This window comes from Aulostomus chinensis, chromosome 11 (assembly GCF_037954235.1).
Source record: "Aulostomus chinensis isolate RoL2024-O1b breed Wild chromosome 11, RoL_Achi_v1.0, whole genome shotgun sequence".
Lineage (NCBI taxonomy): Eukaryota > Metazoa > Chordata > Actinopteri > Syngnathiformes > Aulostomidae > Aulostomus > Aulostomus chinensis.
Genome location: NC_141330.1, coordinates 16,145,053 through 16,158,964, shown reverse-complemented (window position 1 = coordinate 16,158,964; position 13,912 = coordinate 16,145,053). Strand labels below are relative to the sequence as shown.

At 40.7% G+C, this 13,912-nt stretch overlaps 1 protein-coding gene and 1 long non-coding RNA gene across 6 annotated transcripts in view; one reads left to right on the top strand and one right to left on the bottom strand.

Annotated features, from left to right (window-relative positions):
- Nucleotides 1-13,912, bottom strand: part of cdkal1 (CDK5 regulatory subunit associated protein 1-like 1) — a 228,870-nt gene that overhangs the window by 166,529 nt on the left and 48,429 nt on the right. The gene's annotated exons all lie outside the window — the stretch shown is intronic.
- LOC147253636 (uncharacterized) lies at nt 3,450-10,441 on the top strand. Of its 2 annotated transcripts, none has more exons than XR_015118415.1 (4): nt 3,450-3,539; nt 5,565-5,633; nt 6,336-6,433; nt 10,091-10,441. It is a non-coding gene; the product is annotated as an uncharacterized LOC147253636 (long non-coding RNA). The 2 variants fall into 2 exon arrangements; XR_015118416.1 differs by having other exon boundaries at nt 5,565-5,649.

Here is a 13,912-nt window from a genome sequence, read left to right as displayed (position 1 = left end):
TGAATAAGTGCAACAGTAAAGTTTGCTGAAACTGCCAAAATACAAACAGTATAAATAAAGCAGCAGCAAACTCTTGGCCGATGGGATTTGGCTACAGACAAAACTCTGAGAAAGCTGTTAATGTACTCAACCAGGGGCCTTGAGGAGTTGTAATGTAGAGGGTGGGGGGGGGGGGGGGCGCCTTCGTGATTGACAGGAAACTGTCAAAAGAACATCTTTATAAATGGGTGAAGAGGGGATCTAGGAGTGAGTGGGTGTAAAACAGGAAAGACCCGATGAACCTGTTAACTGCCAGTTTAAACAGTAACCTTCTAATGTGCCAATGAGTTACAGTACAAGTACAATGTAGACACACTGGATGTGCTCAGAATATATGTGTGTTTACTGTACATGGAAGAGTGCACTTCACCATAAAAATCGGTGTAAATGTGTAAGGAAACGCTCTTAAAGTCTGTTTCCACCTGTGGGACCAAAATTGGGATGTGTGTGAAAAATATGGATGGATGAAATAGGAAGGGCCAATCTTGATCAAAATGGGATGGTTCAAGAAAACATGAACAAACGAGGGGTTGAAAAGACTTGTATTGTGAGAGAGAGCGAGAACAAAGCACATCCCTCAACAATAAGTTGAAGGGAAGCCAGAAAGGAGGGATGACTACAGGACTCGAAAGGAAATGAAGGGGGGGGCGAGAGAGCAGAGGCGATGAAGGAGGGTTGTGATTGAGGGATGAGAGGGGTTTGAGTGGTAAAGCTGCAGGATCCCCTGGGATCTCTCTCTCTCTCTCTCTCTCTCTCTCTCTCTGTCCCTCTCTCTCACACAAAGGCCTGGTATAGCGATATATGCCAGCAATAGCATCCTCATAAACAGCAGTGAGAAAATGGAGGCATTTGATTGCATTTAAACATTTGAGGCAACAAAAAAAAATAATAATAAGACATGAAAGCACATAATGAAAAGGTCTGTTTCACGAGCAGTTGTTTGTTTGTCTAACAGAAAGACGTAGATATTTGAAGATATTACAAATCAAAATAAATGGCAGAACTGAACTGTTTTTCTTTTGATCGTCATTTCAACGCTTCATTAAAATGATCTCTAAACAATAACCTACTGTAATAACACTTTTTTACAATCATGTTTGGAGCTTTACCACATAGAAGTACACACACACACACACACACACACACACACACACACAGACTTCCTGCTCAATGAGAGTAACTGCAAGAAAAAAAAATAGCTGAAAGCTGGTTCTGATATAAAGAAAAAGACAATAAAGGGGGACTTCGGAATTAAAAGGTGATTCCATGAGATGAGGTCCATAAAAGTGAGTTGTAGTTACTGACGATAAAGACCATATAGATTTAAACTGCAGGTTGCGAAGGCCTTATTAGTTCTCTTGTGTTCAATCTACAAAATCAAAATTTTATTGTAGTTTTGTGATTTGGGTTCAATATCAAATCAATCAATCATGCACTAGTCCATGTGGAAACTCAACTATGATATATATGCCTTGTTTTCCACATTTATTACTAATGTGGTTAATAAAGGAATTAAAGTTAGAGCTGCATTTAACATGATACCAGCAATCGGTTAAGTAATCAATACACCTATAACATGTAGTTTATGGCTGGTTCGCGTGGCCTGCGGGTATACCAGAGATAGGAAGCAGCCCAATTGTCAACATGGGCCTAGTAAAAGCAAGTCAGTGGAAATGCAAGGCTTTCAGATTATAGCCTTTAATAAAAGGCAGCACACACCTGCTCAATGCTGGGAAATAGATGACATATGTCTTGTAAAATTCAGGCGAACGTGCGATAAATTTTGCATTACTCTAAATGAGTTGTATTCTCTGCCTGACTGGCTCATAATGGAGAAAATGCTAATAAAAAAAAAACTGGAGCAATGGAAAATGCAGGCACAAACATTCAAACACACTTAATGTGTGAGGAATTGCATGAGAGATGAGCAAGAGACCAAAAAAAAAAAAAAAAAAAAAGCGCCAGGGAACAGCAAAGATGATTCCAGAAAAGAGAAGTCCTACATTCTACAGGAGGGGCTGATATGGGCCGACCATATGGACCGCCAGCCTGAGGCTGTTGTGGAGCGACAACTGCTGAGTGAAGGACTTAAGGATAGGATTTCAGATAGGAAAACAAACAGAATTGAATGTTCACTATCTCACAGCTATTGGTATTGGACCCTGTAGTTATTTTCCTAAATAGAAGCACAACCTTATCAGGACAAATGTCAGCAGGCAGTCTCTCTGTGCGCAGATTAAGGTTTATAAAGATGAAGATGGACTAAAGGCGCTCTGTGTTTTGGCGGGGATCAGTCTTATGAATTGACTGTTGTGGATTATAGGGGGTGTTGTGTAGCGACCAAATCACATACAGTTAATGGGGATATCAGAGTTTCCATATCTATTCCAAAGTGCACAGAGAACACACAAACATACAGCAGAGTTGTGGAGCGGTGGCATTTGATTGCGGCAGTTTAAGTCTCATATTAAACAGGTCAGGTCACAGGGTGAACACAAGCATTTATCTTTCAGAGCCATCGTCACTCCCCGCGAGGCCTTTCACCTCAATGTAAATCAATCTGAAAATATATGAGCATGTGTCTGCCTCTATATAATACAGGCCTGATTGTGCATACAAAGGGCTGTGTGTGTGTGTGTGTGTGTGTGTGTGTGTCAGTGGGTTTGTGTGTAAGTGCGCATGTGAACCGTATGCGTTTATATTGGTGTGCTCTTCCCATCCCTTGGTGGAGACCAGGGGGAAATCTTTGCCAGGAATGACAGGAGTGAAAGGACATTCTTGGTTGAATGAATGAAAGCAAAATTAGTCCAAGCATAAACAATCATGATTGGTTTCAAGGTCATAAATTATTACAAGCAAAGGGTTCGTTAAAGTGGAACGGCACATGCTCAGTGACCTGGGATGCATCAACAATCTTGGCAAATCAACACTCCTTTCATTTCCAACCAACATTAATACAGCGTAGAGATACAATTTACATAAAAAAGAATCCCAGAAGGGTCCCTTACATTCAAATACAATCCCTTTAAATTTCAACTTTTCATTCTTGGTGCATTCTAATTGTCGACCTCCATGTTGGGAAACATTTATAAGGTCAGGATATAAGCAGTCACAGCAACTACAAGCTCGACTGTCATGGGCTAGAAGTTTTTATCTTTGACGTGTGTATTCCATATAAAGAATAATAACGTATAAATGAAATTAAAGAGAGACAAACCACTTATGGAATGTTAAAGATGGAAGGTATACAGTCACAAAATACACAGAGGGCGTATGAAAGGAGTACAAACCATGGCAGTCATCAGACACCTAACTATTCCAATGTGTTTCAGGTGTGACATCAGTCAAACCAATCAGAGCCTCCTGTCACTCCTTTTAAAGCCCAGGTTGCACCAGGACTTGGTGTGTTGCTATTTCAGTGGTGCACACGTGTCAACTGGGGAGAAATGAGCGCTTCTCGTCCGGAGAAACAGACCTCCTCGTGCGCCAGGTGAAGGCGGGTGAGCAGGTCTTTCACCTGTTAATGCTACTGAATACATATTTGCAATTTTGCGTCAGACACATTGAAGCTGCATATTAATTCATTCAACCACCGAAACCACAGGTGTACAGCCATATTTTACTGAGAGAAAAATATCGAATGGTAAAAATACTATTTATATATCTACTGCGAGTTAACCAGTTGCCTATGGTTAAAATGGCCAACCCTCCTAACGCTCATCCTACCCATGATCCTGTTTTTCTTTGCCAAAATGCATTCGATGGTTTAGCAAAACCTAAACAGGTATGACTCTCCCTGCATTTCTTGGGTACTTGAATCTAAGTGTTTGTCAACATGTGCACCGTTGGGATGTATTTTTCTCATCTATGTGCATGTGCAATGGTGCACAGTGAGTTAGTAATGCTTTGCGAGCATGCATGTGAAAGCAGATATGTGAGTACATGTACAGTCTGCACATTCGGGGACTATGCAGACTATGAGAGTCTCATTATAGAAGTACAAAGTCTGAGCATCTATTCAGCCTGTTAATTTCCCTGGCTGATGTCTTCTCCCATGTGCAGCCTGAAGTAGCTCCACAGTGGCTCATCAGTCCCTCTAAAAGGCCTCCTCATTTAACCACAGTGCCTTATTTATTCTAAATAACATTCATTTAAAAGCCAAGGATGTGGCATGCACAAAGCCAACAGCCTGATTGCTATGCAGGTTACCCTTGCTTGGTAAAAATTAATTTATGGAATGTTTAAAAAAGGATTTTTTTTTTCTCCCTCCACATGCACTTCCTCTTGTCTGATTCGACACCAATTAAATGGGAGGTTCAAGGCAAGGTACATTACATTAGAAAAGAGAAGCGAGGGAAGGGTGGTGAACTGTTGGGGGGGGGGGCTTTACAGAATGAGGTGATTTTTAAAATACAATTTGCTTGTTAGAAGGATAGTGAATATTTTTTCCCATTGGAGATGAATGGAGATGCTTCGGCCCCTTTGTTGAACCACATTAGTTGCATTCCTCACTCCTGAGCACACATCCACCTTTCAGTTGCCATTAAATTCCATCAACATCCTCCTTTTGAGGTGTATAAATCATATGCAGTAAAATACTGCATTTTTTGTGACTGCTATACATGATATATACACATTTAACGATACTTCATAATGTCCATTAAAATAAGATTTAGATAAGAGAGTATTTCTAAAGTAATAATCAGGGTAAACAGCAAGTAAAAAATACTTCGTGACTTCTAAGCCATTGTTTTCCTTTTCCAGTTTCCATATAGGTCTGCAAGCACATAAATTAAATTGAATTTAATAGATGGCAAGAATTTTACTAAAAGCTGATCCGTCTATTTGAGCCAGTATCAGGTCGATATTCGATATCAATAATGGAACATTTCTAGAGTATAGCTGCAGAGTACATCTCTATTAACAAGGCAATCTGTGTTTGAAAAAGTACGGAATCAATTTAGACACATGCAATATGCACAGAAAGACCTACTGTACTGATCCCAGTGTTTTATAATATTTTGGAATATAAAAATTGTTTTAAGACTGGCTATACAATGCATGTATGCTATGAGATCAAAAGTACACAATTCTTGACAAGGTGTAAAATATACTTTTAAGTGATAGTTAAGTTCACTACACCTTCAAAAAAAGGAAGGTTTCTACCTCTGCAGCTGCTGCATAAAACGGCTATCAACAATTTGATTTAGAAAAATGTATATTGAACAGCTTTGTTGGTCACTGTATGTATTTTTGCATCTAGTCATGCTTTCAGAACGGAAAGGTAATCAAAGCTACAATCAGGCATCTCCAGAGCTTCAAAATGACTTTGAAATAACATTAAATTAACTGGAATCCTTCACCATATGCACAAAGCACAATTTAATCATAATTTTTCACTGCTGAAATACAGTCATATTTAGGCATCCATGGAGCGTACAGTAGCCTATATACCACATGTGGCCTGATTCCCCTCAGCAATATTCCTTCCTTCTATATCCAACTATCTGTCTGTTTGTTTACAGCACCTCAGAGGTTAAGGACTGCCCCGGGTGAATTAAGGCACCAGCCCAACGACCCCGTGCCTTATAGAGGTTGGCATCTTGCTGTGTACGTTTCCATGCATCCATCATCCGTTGCACATACATGTACCTATGGCCCAGTTGTGGGCCTTGGGCTTGTGTCACTCCAAATACGGTTCATGAAATTGCTTCTCGGATAGTCTGCAGCCCCTCATCCATCTGCTGCTTCAGTTAAATAGAAACAAGCCCTTTTAAATGAAGTACACGATATCCACTGGTATCTTGAAGGCAGGAAACTTAACACGTAGATGCACTTCAAATGACTATAACCTCTCATATATGAACATGCATGTACTCCGCATTTATCTCCAATGTATACCCGTCTACACGGAAAGAGTTATCCGACTTCTAAAGTGACCCCTTTATGCAACCACCTTCATCCTCATAAAGTTCTTCTCTTTTTTTAAGTTGTCTCATCCATTTCTAACTCCTACCTTCTTCTTCCACTGTGTGCATCACTTCCACAACTTGCCCTCAAGGGTTCAACATATGCCATTCAAAGGTCAAAAGTTCTTACTGTCATTTTGCATGACTTAATGTATATCAAGCACGTCTCTATGATTGAGCATATGGAAGATGGATGTGACATCCTCTGAGAGACTCAAGAGTGTTCTTCAATGTCTTATATCTTCATCAGAGTGTGTGTGTGTGTGTGTGTGTGTGCATGACTGTGAAGTTCCTCAATATATTCTCCTGTCACTTGTCACCCCGAAGGTGCACAGGAGGATGAAGGCCTTCAGAGAGATTGTTGCCTGTTCCAAGTACGGAGAGTATCTTGATAATTGCCTTCAGAGTATCTCGGTGATTTCCAGGTCAGTGCTTGCTTAACTAACACCAGCTGAAAAGGCTGTTGGGATGATCAACTTGAAAAACACCACAGCAGTTCAACAGGGAGTAAAGCTTTATCTGTGCTCCAGAGGACCTGGAGGCACACCTCTCCTCTGCCCCCTTCTTCTCATCTAACCGCTGGCCATTATTAATAAATGACTAAGCATTTTAAATTATGTCTGGGGAGGTGAATGTGCATTTATGTAATGTGTGCGCTTGCCCAAGTTTGCATTGTCCTCACTGTATTTGTGTGTGTGATGAATAGGACAAGGCTGATCATGTTTCAGTGTCACAGTGTTTGGTTCAGTGTCAGATCCCTCTGTGTTTAACTAAAGACACTTGATAGGAACACAGCAGCTGGTTTGCTGGCGGTTACGCAAACACACACACACACACACACACCTGCCACCTGAGTCCGTTGGTCTCTGAAGCCATGTCGCCTCCACACACACTATCGAAGTACATTATGGGCCACCCTTATGTCTTACACTAAAATGTGCAGTTTTATCACAACACAATGCCTCAGATGTCATGAGTTCTGAAGATGTGTACAATTAACGTGCCGACAGCCACCAGAGCTGCTGCTCCTCAAATGAGTGTTCATTTAACTGCTGTAAGTTAAATCTGGTCCTCATGGGACCTGACAGCAGTTCATAATTGTGACTGTTCCGAGAAGGCAAATGTTCTCCTTTTTTATTCATGAAAATTTGTAGTCACAGATACCGTGACAATGTTCTGAGGCCTCTTGTTTTGCAATTCATCTGCCGCCATGGCCTCACATTGCAGGCTGATAATGCACATTGCTATAATCTGGGAACAATTCCTGGAAGTTGAAATTGTCCCAGTTATTACATGACCTGCATCCTCGTCAAAGATATCACCGCTGAACATGTTATGCACGCTCTGGATCAGCGTGGACGACAGCTTGTTCCATGGCTCTCCTAAAGAATGCGTGGTTACACCCTCGAATGTAACAAAAGAAAAAAAATGAGAAACAGACATGACAAAGGTGGAAGACTTAGAGCGAGAGATGGGAGAGCTCCAGTTAGGTTACATGGAGGTGCCAAAGTGAGAAGGGGATAAGTGAGGGAGGGAATGATAGAGAGAGGTAATGCTGTGACCTTGTGAAAGCCTGTCATCACCAGCTGAGAGAAAAATGGGCTGAAGAGCACCTGAAACACACCGTCTACCTCCCCCTCATCACTAAAATCTTTAACAGCTCCCAAAAGAGAAATACGTTACCTGCTTGAAATAACTAAACTCAATTAAACTGGGATAGAAATTTCTCTGGTGGATCCTCTGCTCTCATTAATTGGGAGCCAAATAACCTCACTCTCGTTTACTCCTACTTTGCATCCATCTTTTCATCTCCCCCCTCACTCCTTCCTTCATCTCCTCCAATGTATTCCATCTTCATCCATCTCCCATGTTATCTCTTTAGCTCCAAATTCAATTTAATGCCCCTTATTGCTGCAAAATTTCAGAACGGAGTTGCTATGCTCGAGATTACGGGGATTGCATTCAATGCTAATAACCCATCAAAACACATGTTGTCAAGTTTATCTGGATCGTTTCAAAAGCAAGCGTGTGTCTCAGACGAAGGGTCTAGATTTTGTCTTCCAAGAACAAGCCATTGAAAGCCCTGACAACAGGAGATGTCTCTTTGCCGAGTTAGTGAGCTTATTTCTGGCGTCAGCACCTGACATAAGAAAAGGGTTCTCTCTTTCAGAAAATATTCCACCGTTTCAGCTTTGAAATTTGGTGTGCATCAGTATGGCTCTGATACAAGTTACAACAAGCTAAATAAAAAAAAGAGGTTCGGCTCTATCAGTCCATCAAAAAACTGCTGTGCATTTTATTAAGATAGATGGACAATAAGAACCATAATTACTGAGGCGATACATCCAGCATTTCTTTTGAAAAACAAACATCAACTCAAACTCTACAGAAATTTGAACCTGGCCTTCTTGAATGCTAAAAGTTCTGTCTAGAGTTTATGGCAATTCTGAAAATGTACACATTTTTTCAAACAGAAACGTGGAGACGTATTTGATATAATCAACTGTGAATAACTGTGGCCTTGGTACAGACGCCTCTTAATTTCCCAGATCCTTCTTTTTCCCTTGTCATGAAACCATTTCACACACAAAACATGTTAACTTTCCGACGTCAGCACTGTAAATGTTTCTTCTTTCAGTTGATTAGCAGGCAAAGAGGCTTCGTCCACTAGCAACGGTCACTAGCAACACTTCTTTTACCAACAAACTAATGGATAACTCTCAAACAATGGTCGGTTACTTTAAAAGGTTTTGGTGAAGCAGAACCCCCTTTGGCACGAGAAAAGTTAACCCCCTCTTCACTGGCCGCTGGTTTAATATCAGGACACGCTCCGCATGATGTCACTGAGGTAGTGAGGTAATGAGAGTAGTTTCACGGTTATGGAAAAAAGATTGAACAAAAACAGGGAGAGGTAGAAAGCACGTGTTACAGCAATGAAGTGGGACTTTCTGAATTTGATCAAGCCCAAACATGTGCGTGTGTGTGTCTCCGTGTATGTGTGTGTCCATTTTCATTTCTCTCTGGTCATAGTAGTGGCAGTTAAGGTCCAGAGGTTAAGATTTTAACTCTCAGGACCTTACTGAGGTGCCTGAAAAGAGCCCACGTGTACGCGGGTGCACATGCAAGGGGTTATCTTGGGAAATAACTTCATAACAAATGGAGCTTTTCACATTATTGATCAGGCACACCCACTTTCCCGAGGCCATATTATCGGAGCACTATGAGGCTGGAAGCCACGGTTGTTACCAGGGAAACAGATATTCAATATTTCTAAATATCAGAAAGTGTACGCTTACATACATTACTCTGAATTTTTTGTGGTCAAAATCAGATCTAAATAATAACCAGCTCATAAATAAGCATCATCTATAAACATTTGTACAAATCGTGTTGCCGAACAAAAGGAAAACACAACAGAATCCCTGTATGACTTCCCACAGAGATGTTGACATATGGATTACACACCAAGTCTTCTTGATCAATGAATTGCTCCACTACACACACCCAGGAGTGTATATATAAATGTATATATGTGTACAAAGCCCCAGACACAGCCAGGTGATTCATCACTTGCTGAAGAGAGTGTGGTCTCCAAAGTCTCTTACATGACCTCTGACCTCTTCAACGTGACCTTTCCAAAAGGGCGTTGCAGATTTATCAAACAACATAATAAGGATTACAACCACCATCACTCACTAACGTTCAGTTCTCTCTCAGGAAAAATACAATCTATAACCAAAACACCGCCACTGGTTCTGGTTCCAGGACAGTCCTCCCATCTCAGCATGTATCCCCATTTTCTCTGATAGATCAGCTGACAGCTGATTTTGTGTCTTCAAGATCCACCCATCTGTCGAGATGCGGGGTTGATTCAGATGAACTGCATCAGTAAAAGCTTACGTTTCATTTTGGCACAAAACAAGCACTTCCCCAGCCTCTCCTGTTACTCCACGTTATTTGCCAAAAAGGTCAGAGAGAGTCAAGATATCAGTGCCTGAATATTTGTAATCCTGTTTCCCTGCTCTGCTGCTTCATCTCATCTTTTACCTCTGTCTTCAATTTTCTGCCCACCTATATTTTAGGACAGGCACGCGGGTCGGCTCACTGACGCTGGAAGGGTGACGATTGATGAGGAGATATAACCCATTCTGTGACGTGAATCGCTTTGCTGGTGACATCTTACACCTGAGACACACTGGACAAGCAGCACCCACGCAAGCTGCATTTGTTCCCTGAGCACAAAGTGAAAAGCTGTGACAGTATTATTGATGTATAAACAGTGTCAAGTTTGTGTATTGAAACTAACTTGATTTTGTCTGTATTATGTTGGGAACCAAGTCATTTAATCATTGGACTGGTGGTTTCTTGTCACAGAACATATGGGAGTCAAGAAGCTAGACCCATAGAGTTGCATATAAAGTACATTTACTCTCTCAGACCGAAGTACTGCAGTCCCTCTCTCAGCAGCTGCATGAGGCTCCCTGAATTTGGATGAATAATAAACCACAGCACTTTCAGAGTTAGAGGGAAGCTGTCTCCATTTACAAGTGTACGTTCACTCGTGAGATATAGTGAATTTTTTTTATGCCCAGAATGTTTTATATAAATGACAAAATCTTGAATCATTATTTAAGTATCCTACAGCTACTGTCCTTTGAAATGTAAAGCCTCTTCCATCCTATTCCGGTCGTTCAAGTGTCAACGGCATTCGTATCTCTTAATAAGTTATCAGTGTTTCTTGAGAAGTGGAGGAATCACATGACAAGTCCATCAAACCTCCCACTGAGGGATTTAGCGCTCCGCCGTTTCTTAAAAGCTCACGACGACATTGAGACTCATTCGCCAGATGGAGAGAAAACTGTTAACATGAAACACTGGTAATCCTGTCGCTAATGCACACTATATGCTATCATATCTTTTCTCTCATTTTCCTGTCAGTATCAAATATGTTTTAATTTTTAATATACATCTTCTATATGTAACCAGTGATGTAGATGTCATGGTGGTGTTGTTTGTCCTACTGTTTAGAAGGAAGCACCGGAGCATACGCACACTGATTAGAGCGACCAAGTGTACAAAACACGAATAAGATCTCATTAGATTTCACACTCAAGCCGATTTTCTTTCAGAGAATTAAAGCATTTTATCATGTGAAGAAGAAAAGAAGGTGTAAATTTTAACCACCTCTTGACTAACAGGCCACTAATGCTTTGCATATCTGCGACTACTTTTTTGCACTCACTCCAAAAATGACTAAAAGAAACATCACATGCGTACAACACATAAGGTGATTAACCTTCTCTGCTTTGGTTATTCATTTCATTTCATACACTCTACTGTTATCCTTACCTTCCTATACAGGTTGATATGGCTAATGTGATCACTGAATCCTTCAATGTGGATAAAAAAAAGATTCCTTAAAGCCCTGAAACTAAACTCAAACTCAATCCCTTTGCAGAATTGTACTTAGGATTCAGCTATGGAAAAACGGAGTCACAGCCCACCAAGGTGAAAGGTCCCCCCTTTATCTCCAATCCTATATTAACTTGCCTTCTTACGGCTTAAATCCACAATCGAGAATCAGTGAAAAGGCTGGAGCCCAGTGGGGTGTCTTAAAAGCCCGACCGTCTGAACGGATGAAAGGCTAGAGTTGTTTGTGATTGCTATGAAGAAGAAGAAGAAGAGAGAAAAAAAACAGCTCATAAGAAGTGCTACAATGTGACAGGCTGTGATTATGCAGCCATTTATTTCAGGGACCACTCATGCACACACATCCCCAAGAGGAACAACCACATAAGGACACTGAAGAATACCAGTTTGTTCTAGTGTGGACTTTGGCTTTCCTCAAGTTGGGGAAAAAAGCTTAAGACATGAAGGGAGCTAAAATGGTGAAAGGGGGGGGGGGGGGCCATTGATAAGACATTCTTAAAATTCTACCATGCTCGTCAAAAAAATGCAACTAGCCTATCAGTGAAATGAGTTCACACAGTGCCAAAAACAAAAGAAAAAATGCCCACGCAAGAGAATTCAAGCTGAAATCAAAGTAAAAGCAGGTTTAAAAAGATCTAGTCAGATGTTGGGATATTGGTTGTAAGCCACTAACTTTGGTCCCATACTGAGAGCAGGCCTGCATTTAGACACATACAAAAAAGTGTACACAGACTTTGAAAGCGGACCCCCACACTGCGCTGAGCCCTGTATTTGTCCCACTTTGTAGAGCAGATGTGACGGGAAGGATTCGCCAACACGCACAAAGTGTATGTAAGCATCAAATGCACACAGAGATGGGGTATAGAATGGACTATATCACAGCAGGCTTGGACACAGAACCTGTCTGAAATAATCACAACATCAGGTCCCAGAAGGGTCCAGGCAGCATTTCTATATTGTCAACGTGGTGAGCATGTGCTCTTTGCAGGTGAGAGCAAAAATGTGTACACACTTCTTAATCTACCTCCTTAATCTGGCACTGTGGGAAAACTTGCTTATCAACAGGGAAAATACAAAAGCTGTTTTCCTGTAAATAATCCAGATAAGCACGGCGGAAAGTGTAAAATCATAGGTGTATCCCTGTAGTAAAGCCTAAAAACTTAAAATAACTTGTTCAGTACGACTGCCGCTCTTATATTCACTGTTCTCTGACTTTCACTGGGACCCTATGAAATACTGCCATTGGCTGTGGAAATGAGAGAACCTAATACCTGGTCTTGCAAAGCTGATGGAAGCTGATAAAAGTCAAGTCTGTTAGGAACAGGGATTTAAACACCATTAGCCTTTTTAACACATTATATTCATCCCCTCTGATGCCTTCTTTGCCAATCACATTTTCTAATATACAAGCTTAAAAAAAGGTAATGCTGTTATTTCCTTTCAACATTCCCTGCTCAAAATTACATCTGACTGTTGCTACGGTTGAATGTCTTGGAGGTTAAGCAGTACAGAGGAGAGCTGAAATCTAACCTGACAGCAGGTAAATGATTTAAAAAGGATAAGTCTGCGAGGGACAGAAATGTTAGATGCTGACCTGATTATTGCCAAAAGTTCTCTTAAGAGGTTCTTATTGATGGCTGATTGCTGATTGCTGGAGCTCACCTGGATTGGGGGGGGGGGGGGGGGGGGGTTATATAAACTACAAACAGGGCTTGTACAGCTTTCTAAGAGTCAAAAGCTAACACTTTTCAAGCAATTAAACTTGACCAAGTTTCCAGACCTGTTATCATGACATCTAAACTATTACTATAAATGAAATTATGAAGAAGGAAGTTTGCAAAATAACTCAATACTCAGAACAACTGATCTTTTGTCATATTGTTCATCGTGTGAACTCTTCATAAACACCCCGACAGTATGCTCTGATCACGGTCGCTCGTTTCTGATATTCTCAAATATTTAAATGACATAAACCGCGGGTTACGCAGTTCTCAAGATGTATACTCAAATTAAAGAACAAAGATTTTTTTAATAAAAGAGGAGAGCATTTTCCTACCATTTTTTAAGACTATAAATGTCTATACGTGTCTAACACTGTCTTGCAAAGCACACGGGGGGGCTGGCATACTTTGTAAGAGCTCCTGTACATGTGTAATGTTTTCAGGGCCTCCGGATTTCAGGGTTTTTATGTATAAAAACCACTGCTATAGCAGTGATAAATCTCAGGTCTGACATGTTGGATGTGTGTGACAACAACATAGAGACTTACTGGTTTGATAACTCTGAATCACAGTTCTATCAGAGCAAAACAGTTAAAAGCAGAACCGAAACTAACAGATCAGAGATAATTTCATCTGTTTATCACCTCCTGCCTGACTTACATTCACCGACAACACAAATACTAAATATACCTATGGAAAGCAGTAAATCTCCAAGTTGCTGTTTTTTTTTTTTGTTGTTGTTGTTGTTAAACT